Source organism: Hyla sarda, chromosome 4 (assembly GCF_029499605.1).
Source record: "Hyla sarda isolate aHylSar1 chromosome 4, aHylSar1.hap1, whole genome shotgun sequence".
Lineage (NCBI taxonomy): Eukaryota > Metazoa > Chordata > Amphibia > Anura > Hylidae > Hyla > Hyla sarda.
In genome coordinates, this window is record NC_079192.1 from 20,038,924 (window position 1) to 20,046,423 (window position 7,500).

General features: G+C 47.2%; 14 non-coding genes across 14 annotated transcripts in view; 8 read left to right on the forward strand and 6 right to left on the reverse strand.

The window, feature by feature from the left end:
• Positions 1-253: 253 nt before the first annotated feature.
• TRNAQ-CUG (transfer RNA glutamine (anticodon CUG)) lies at positions 254-325 on the reverse strand. Its single transcript has one exon. It is a non-coding gene; the product is annotated as a tRNA-Gln (tRNA).
• A 155-nt stretch (positions 326-480) lies between these two features.
• TRNAL-UAG (transfer RNA leucine (anticodon UAG)) lies at positions 481-562 on the forward strand. Its single transcript has one exon. It is a non-coding gene; the product is annotated as a tRNA-Leu (tRNA).
• A 286-nt stretch (positions 563-848) lies between these two features.
• On the forward strand, positions 849-930 carry TRNAL-AAG (transfer RNA leucine (anticodon AAG)). The gene has a single exon. It is a non-coding gene; the product is annotated as a tRNA-Leu (tRNA).
• Positions 931-1,614: 684 nt separating this feature from the next.
• Positions 1,615-1,686, reverse strand: TRNAQ-CUG (transfer RNA glutamine (anticodon CUG)). Its single transcript has one exon. It is a non-coding gene; the product is annotated as a tRNA-Gln (tRNA).
• Positions 1,687-1,841: 155 nt separating this feature from the next.
• Positions 1,842-1,923, forward strand: TRNAL-UAG (transfer RNA leucine (anticodon UAG)). The gene has a single exon. It is a non-coding gene; the product is annotated as a tRNA-Leu (tRNA).
• Positions 1,924-2,841: 918 nt separating this feature from the next.
• On the reverse strand, positions 2,842-2,913 carry TRNAQ-CUG (transfer RNA glutamine (anticodon CUG)). The gene has a single exon. It is a non-coding gene; the product is annotated as a tRNA-Gln (tRNA).
• Positions 2,914-3,068: 155 nt separating this feature from the next.
• Positions 3,069-3,150, forward strand: TRNAL-UAG (transfer RNA leucine (anticodon UAG)). The gene has a single exon. It is a non-coding gene; the product is annotated as a tRNA-Leu (tRNA).
• Positions 3,151-3,436: 286 nt separating this feature from the next.
• Positions 3,437-3,518, forward strand: TRNAL-AAG (transfer RNA leucine (anticodon AAG)). The gene has a single exon. It is a non-coding gene; the product is annotated as a tRNA-Leu (tRNA).
• Positions 3,519-4,202: 684 nt separating this feature from the next.
• Positions 4,203-4,274, reverse strand: TRNAQ-CUG (transfer RNA glutamine (anticodon CUG)). Its single transcript has one exon. It is a non-coding gene; the product is annotated as a tRNA-Gln (tRNA).
• A 155-nt stretch (positions 4,275-4,429) lies between these two features.
• On the forward strand, positions 4,430-4,511 carry TRNAL-UAG (transfer RNA leucine (anticodon UAG)). Its single transcript has one exon. It is a non-coding gene; the product is annotated as a tRNA-Leu (tRNA).
• Positions 4,512-6,132: 1,621 nt separating this feature from the next.
• On the reverse strand, positions 6,133-6,204 carry TRNAQ-CUG (transfer RNA glutamine (anticodon CUG)). The gene has a single exon. It is a non-coding gene; the product is annotated as a tRNA-Gln (tRNA).
• Positions 6,205-6,359: 155 nt separating this feature from the next.
• On the forward strand, positions 6,360-6,441 carry TRNAL-UAG (transfer RNA leucine (anticodon UAG)). The gene has a single exon. It is a non-coding gene; the product is annotated as a tRNA-Leu (tRNA).
• Positions 6,442-6,727: 286 nt separating this feature from the next.
• On the forward strand, positions 6,728-6,809 carry TRNAL-AAG (transfer RNA leucine (anticodon AAG)). The gene has a single exon. It is a non-coding gene; the product is annotated as a tRNA-Leu (tRNA).
• A 684-nt stretch (positions 6,810-7,493) lies between these two features.
• Positions 7,494-7,500, reverse strand: part of TRNAQ-CUG (transfer RNA glutamine (anticodon CUG)) — a 72-nt gene continuing 65 nt past the window's right edge. Inside the window, exon 1 of the tRNA in view lies at positions 7,494-7,500. This exon is cut by the window's right edge and continues 65 nt beyond it. This is a non-coding gene — a tRNA (tRNA-Gln).

The following is a 7,500-nucleotide window of genomic DNA, read 5'->3' on the forward strand; positions in this document are numbered from 1 at the left end:
AAGAAAAAGGCAATTTAACTTTATTTTCTAATCCTGGATAACCCATATTTCTGGCATTATGGCTCCCGGGGGGATGTGAGTGCTCTGGGTTTCTTTGAGGCATGAGTTTTCATCCAAGTTCTCAACTAATTGCACCTTGGGGCGACAGAACACAAAGGTATGGAAGCAGCATTTATGGATTTGAAAAGCTCACATCTGGAAGAAGGTTAAATAATTTTAATACAGTACTGAGTAATGAGAGGAAAGTAAAGAAAGGTCCCACCGAGATTTAAACTCGGATCACTGGATTCAGAGTCCAGAGTGCTAACCATTACACCATGGAACCATTAAGTACCTTCACCTGCCACACTAAAACTTTTAATTCTTCCTCCAGATCTCCAGAAAACCGGGGTACGGTTCCCAGATGGGGTGGCTATGATTATTTCGCCCCTTACTTAGGTCTGCGTCCTCAGGTAGGGTTGAAAAGCAGCAGTTGTGTGTGGTAGCGTGGCCGAGCGGTCTAAGGCGCTGGATTTAGGCTCCAGTCTCTTTGGAGGCGTGGGTTCGAATCCCACCGCTGCCATTAGGCACTTTTTGCTGTTTCCAGAGGTATAACGAGATTACACCTTTGATCCCTAGCGCTGAGCTAAAGCGATTAATTCTCCCTTCAGAACTATTAAACGCTGACCCTTTAAGGACATTACCATGGAGCAGCAGGCATAGGTTGTTCCTCGTTAGTATAGTTGTGAGTATTCCTGCCTGTCATGCAGGTAACCAGGCTCCGAATTCCCGAAGGGGAAGCTATGCTTGTTTCGCCCTTTACTTAGGTCTATGTCCCCAGGTAGGGTCGGAAAGCTGCAACACCATGTGGTAGCGTGGCCGAGCGGTCTAAGGCGCTGAATTAAGGCTCCAGTCTCTTCGGGGGCGTGGGTTCGAATCCCACCGTTGCCATTGAGTAGCTTTTGCTTTTACTTGCTCTTTCAGCTCACGTTACATGCCCAGAATATCGATTGGTTGAGGCAGGTACCTGGCGCCAGCTAACTAATCAGCGCTTCCCCTTTCAATGCAGGAGAACCTCTCGTCCCTCTCTCAGTATGGGCGCTGTATTACCACCTGCTAAGATGTTGCGCGGACAATCTGGAATACAATCCTTGAGGAGGGATCCCCAGGGATCAGATGTACTCTGTGATGAATAGGGTGAACAGGAAGAACTACAAAACTGACCCTTGCTGTCTTGCCTTAATCCTTCCCTAGATCTGAAACATAGGCACAGAGCAGCGTACACCATAATCTGCACCGAGCTGCAAAAGCCAGGGATATTCACAGAGGTTAACCAATCAGGAAATCCACTCTATACTAGCCAGAGCTGGCACTGTTTCTGGAAGAAAGAGGCAATTTAACTTTATTTTCTAATCCTGGATAACCCATATTTCTGGCATTATGGCTCCCGGGGGGATGTGAGTGCTCTGGGTTTCTTTGAGGCATGAGTTTTCATCCAAGTTCTCAACTAATTGCACCTTGGGGCGACAGAACACAAAGGTATGGAAGCAGCATTTATGGATTTGAAAAGCTCACATCTGGAAGAAGGTTAAATAATTTTAATACAGTACTGAGTAATGAGAGGAAAGTAAAGAAAGGTCCCACCGAGATTTGAACTCGGATCACTGGATTCAGAGTCCAGAGTGCTAACCATTACACCATGGAACCATTAAGTACCTTCACCTGCCACACTAAAACTTTTAATTCTTCCTCCAGATCTCCAGAAAACCGGGGTACGGTTCCCAGATGGGGTGGCTATGATTATTTCGCCCCTTACTTAGGTCTGCGTCCTCAGGTAGGGTTGAAAAGCAGCAGTTGTGTGTGGTAGCGTGGCCGAGCGGTCTAAGGCGCTGGATTTAGGCTCCAGTCTCTTTGGAGGCGTGGGTTCGAATCCCACCGCTGCCATTAGGCACTTTTTGCTGTTTCCAGAGGTATAACGAGATTACACCTTTGATCCCTAGCGCAGAGCTAAAGCGATTAATTCTCCCTTCAGAACTATTAAACGCTGACCCTTTAAGGACATTACCATGGAGCAGCAGGCATAGGTTGTTCCTCGTTAGTATAGTTGTGAGTATTCCTGCCTGTCATGCAGGTGACCAGGCTCCGAATTCCCGAAGGGGAAGCTATGCTTGTTTTGCCCTTTACTTAGGTCTGTGTCCCCAGGTAGGGTCGGAAAGCTGCTACACCATGTGGTAGCGTGGCCGAGCGGTCTAAGGCGCTGGATTAAGGCTCCAGTAGGCACTTTTTGCTGTTTCCAGAGGTATAAGAGGTATAAGAGGTATATGGGCGCTGTATTACCACCTGCTAAGATGTTGCGCGGACAATCTGGAATACATTCCTTCAGGAGGGATCCCCAGGGATCAGATGTACTCTGTGATGAATAGGGTGAACAGGAAGAACTACAAAACTGACCCTTGCTGTCTTGCCTTAATCCTTCCCTAGATCTGAAACATAGGCACAGAGCAGCGTACACCATAATCTGCACCGAGCTGCAAAAGCCAGGGATATTCACAGAGGTTAACCAATCAGGAAATCCACTCTATACTAGCCAGAGCTGGCACTGTTTCTGGAAGAAAGAGGCAATTTAACTTTATTTTCTAATCCTGGATAACCCATATTTCTTGCATTATGGCTCCCGGGGGGATGTGAGTGCTCTGGGTTTCTTTGAGGCATGAGTTTTCATCCAAGTTCTCAACTAATTGCACCTTGGGGCGACAGAACACAAAGGTATGGAAGCAGCATTTATGGATTTGAAAAGCTCACATCTGGAAGAAGGTTAAATAATTTTAATACAGTACTGAGTAATGAGAGGAAAGTAAAGAAAGGTCCCACCGAGATTTGAACTCGGATCACTGGATTCAGAGTCCAGAGTGCTAACCATTACACCATGGAACCATTAAGTACATTCACCTGCCACACTAAAACTTTTAATTCTTCCTCCAGATCTCCAGAAAACCGGGGTACGGTTCCCAGATGGGGTGGCTATGATTATTTCGCCCCTTACTTAGGTCTGCGTCCTCAGGTAAGGTTGAAAAGTAGCAGTTGTGTGTGGTAGCGTGGCCGAGCGGTCTAAGGCGCTGGATTTAGGCTCCAGTCTCTTTAGAGGCGTGGGTTCGAATCCCACCGCTGCCGTTAGGCACTTTTTGCTGTTTCCAGAGGTATAACGAGATTACACCTTTGATCCCTAGCGCTGAGCTAAAGCGATTAATTCTCCCTTCAGAACTATTAAACGCTGACCCTTTAAGGACATTACCATGGAGCAGCAGGCATAGGTTGTTCCTCGTTAGTATAGTTGTGAGTATTCCTGCCTGTCATGCAGGTGACCAGGCTCCGAATTCCCGAAGGGGAAGCTATGCTTGTTTTGCCCTTTACTTAGGTCTGTGTCCCCAGGTAGGGTCAGAAAGCTGCAACACCATGTGGTAGCGTGGCCGAGCGGTCTAAGGCGCTGGATTAAGGCACCAGTCTCTTCGGGGGCGTGGGTTCGAATCCCACCGTTGCCATTGAGTAGCTTTTGCTTTTACTTGCTCTTTCAGCTCACGTTACATGCCCAGAATATCGATTGGATGAGGCAGGTACCTGGCGCCAGCTAACTAATCAGCGCTTCCCCTTTCAATGCAGGAGAACCTCTCGTCCCTCTCTCAGTATGGGCGCTGTATTACCACCTGCTAAGATGTTGCGCGGACAATCTGGAATACAATCCTTGAGGAGGGATCCCCAGGGATCAGATGTACTCTGTGATGAATAGGGTGAACAGGAAGAACTACAAAACTGACCCTTGCTGTCTTGCCTTAATCCTTCCCTAGATCTGAAACATAGGCACAGAGCAGCGTACACCATAATCTGCACCGAGCTGCAAAAGCCAGGGATATTCACAGAGGTTAACCAATCAGGAAATCCACTCTATACTAGCCAGAGCTGGCACTGTTTCTGGAAGAAAGAGGCAATTTAACTTTATTTTCTAATCCTGGATAACCCATATTTCTGGCATTATGGCTCCCGGGGGGATGTGAGTGCTCTGGGTTTCTTTGAGGCATGAGTTTTCATCCAAGTTCTCAACTAATTGCACCTTGGGGCGACAGAACACAAAGGTATGGAAGCAGCATTTATGGATTTGAAAAGCTCACATCTGGAAGAAGGTTAAATAATTTTAATACAGTACTGAGTAATGAGAGGAAAGTAAAGAAAGGTCCCACCGAGATTTGAACTCGGATCACTGGATTCAGAGTCCAGAGTGCTAACCATTACACCATGGAACCATTAAGTACCTTCACCTGCCACACTAAAACTTTTAATTCTTCCTCCAGATCTCCAGAAAACCGGGGTACGGTTCCCAGATGGGGTGGCTATGATTATTTCGCCCCTTACTTAGGTCTGCGTCCTCAGGTAGGGTTGAAAAGCAGCAGTTGTGTGTGGTAGCTTGGCCGAGCGGTCTAAGGCGCTGGATTTAGGCTCCAGTCTCTTTGGAGGCGTGGGTTCTAATCCCACCGCTGCCATTAGGCACTTTTTGCTGTTTCCAGAGGTATAACGAGATTACACCTTTGATCCCTAGCGCTGAGCTAAAGCGATTAATTCTCCCTTCAGAACTATTAAACGCTGACCCTTTAAGGACATTACCATGGAGCAGCAGGCATAGGTTGTTCCTCGTTAGTATAGTTGTGAGTATTCCTACCTGTCATGCAGGTAACCAGGCTCCGAATTCCCGAAGGGGAAGCTATGCTTGTTTTGCCCTTTACTTAGGTCTATGTCCCCAGGTAGGGTCGGAAAGCTGCAACACCATGTGGTAGCGTGGCCGAGCGGTCTAAGGCGCTGAATTAAGGCTCCAGTCTCTTCGGGGGTGTGGGTGCGAATCCAACCGTTGCCATTGAGTAGCTTTTGCTTTTACTTGCTCTTTCAGCTCACGTTACATGCCCAGAATATGGATTGGTTGAGGCAGGTACCTGGCGCCAGCTAACTAATCAGCGCTTCCCCTTTCAATGCAGGAGAACCTCTCGTCCCTCTCTCAGTATGGGCGCTGTATTACCACCTGCTAAGATGTTGCGCGGACAATCTGGAATACAATCCTTGAGGAGGGATCCCCAGGGATCAGATGTACTCTGTGATGAATAGGGTGAACAGGAAGAACTACAAAACTGACCCTTGCTGTCTTGCCTTAATCCTTCCCTAGATCTGAAACATAGGCACAGAGCAGCGTACACCATAATCTGCACCGAGCTGCAAAAGCCAGGGATATTCACAGAGGTTAACCAATCAGGAAATCCACTCTATACTAGCCAGAGCTGGCACTGTTTCTGGAAGAAAGAGGCAATTTAACTTTATTTTCTAATCCTGGATAACCCATATTTCTGGCATTATGGCTCCCGGGGGGATGTGAGTGCTCTGGGTTTCTTTGAGGCATGAGTTTTCATCCAAGTTCTCAACTAATTGCACTAATTGAGTAGCTTTTGCTTTTACTTGCTCTTTCAGCTCACGTTACATGCCCAGAATATCGATTGGTTGAGGCAGGTACCTGGCGCCAGCTAACTAATCAGCACTTCCCCTTTCAATGCAGGAGAACCTCTCGTCCCTCTCTCAGTATGGGCGCTGTATTACCACCTGCTAAGATGTTGCGCGGACAATCTGGAATACAATCCTTGAGGAGGGATCCCCAGGGATCAGATGTACTCTGTGATGAATAGGGTGAACAGGAAGAACTACAAAACTGACCCTTGCTGTCTTGCCTTAATCCTTCCCTAGATCTGAAACATAGGCACAGAGCAGCGTACACCATAATCTGCACCGAGCTGCAAAAGCCAGGGATATTCACAGAGGTTAACCAATCAGGAAATCCACTCTATACTAGCCAGAGCTGGCACTGTTTCTGGAAGAAAAAGGCAATTTAACTTTATTTTCTAATCCTGGATAACCCATATTTCTGGCATTATGGCTCCCGGGGGGATGTGAGTGCTCTGGGTTTCTTTGAGGCATGAGTTTTCATCCAAGTTCTCAACTAATTGCACCTTGGGGCGACAGAACACAAAGGTATGGAAGCAGCATTTATGGATTTGAAAAGCTCACATCTGGAAGAAGGTTAAATAATTTTAATACAGTACTGAGTAATGAGAGGAAAGTAAAGAAAGGTCCCACCGAGATTTAAACTCGGATCACTGGATTCAGAGTCCAGAGTGCTAACCATTACACCATGGAACCATTAAGTACCTTCACCTGCCACACTAAAACTTTTAATTCTTCCTCCAGATCTCCAGAAAACCGGGGTACGGTTCCCAGATGGGGTGGCTATGATTATTTCGCCCCTTACTTAGGTCTGCGTCCTCAGGTAGGGTTGAAAAGCAGCAGTTGTGTGTGGTAGCGTGGCCGAGCGGTCTAAGGCGCTGGATTTAGGCTCCAGTCTCTTTGGAGGCGTGGGTTCGAATCCCACCGCTGCCATTAGGCACTTTTTGCTGTTTCCAGATGTATAACGAGATTACACCTTTGATCCCTAGCGCTGAGCTAAAGCGATTAATTCTCCCTTCAGAACTATTAAACGCTGACCCTTTAAGGACATTACCATGGAGCAGCAGGCATAGGTTGTTCCTCGTTAGTATAGTTGTGAGTATTCCTGCCTGTCATGCAGGTAACCAGGCTCCGAATTCCCGAAGGGGAAGCTATGCTTGTTTCGCCCTTTACTTAGGTCTATGTCCCCAGGTAGGGTCGGAAAGCTGCAACACCATGTGGTAGCGTGGCCGAGCGGTCTAAGGCGCTGAATTAAGGCTCCAGTCTCTTCGGGGGCGTGGGTTCGAATCCCACCGTTGCCATTGAGTAGCTTTTGCTTTTACTTGCTCTTTCAGCTCACGTTACATGCCCAGAATATGGATTGGTTGAGGCAGGTACCTGGCGCCAATTAACTAATCAGCGCTTCCCCTTTCAATGCACGAGAACCTCTCGTCCCTCTCTCAGTATGGGCGCTGTATTACCACCTGCTAAGATGTTGCGCGGACAATCTGGAATACAATCCTTGAGGAGGGATCCCCAGGGATCAGATGTACTCTGTGATGAATAGGGTGAACAGGAAGAACTACAAAACTGACCCTTGCTGTCTTGCCTTAATCCTTCCCTAGATCTGAAACATAGGCACAGAGCAGCGTACACCATAATCTGCACCGAGCTGCAAAAGCCAGGGATATTCACAGAGGTTAACCAATCAGGAAATCCACTCTATACTAGCCAGAGCTGGCACTGTTTCTGGAAGAAAGAGGCAATTTAACTTTATTTTCTAATCCTGGATAACCCATATTTCTGGCATTATGGCTCCCGGGGGGATGTGAGTGCTCTGGGTTTCTTTGAGGCATGAGTTTTCATCCAAGTTCTCAACTAATTGCACCTTGGGGCGACAGAACACAAAGGTATGGAAGCAGCATTTATGGATTTGAAAAGCTCACATCTGGAAGAAGGTTAAATAATTTTAATACAGTACTGAGTAATGAGAGGAAAGTAAAGAAAGGTCCC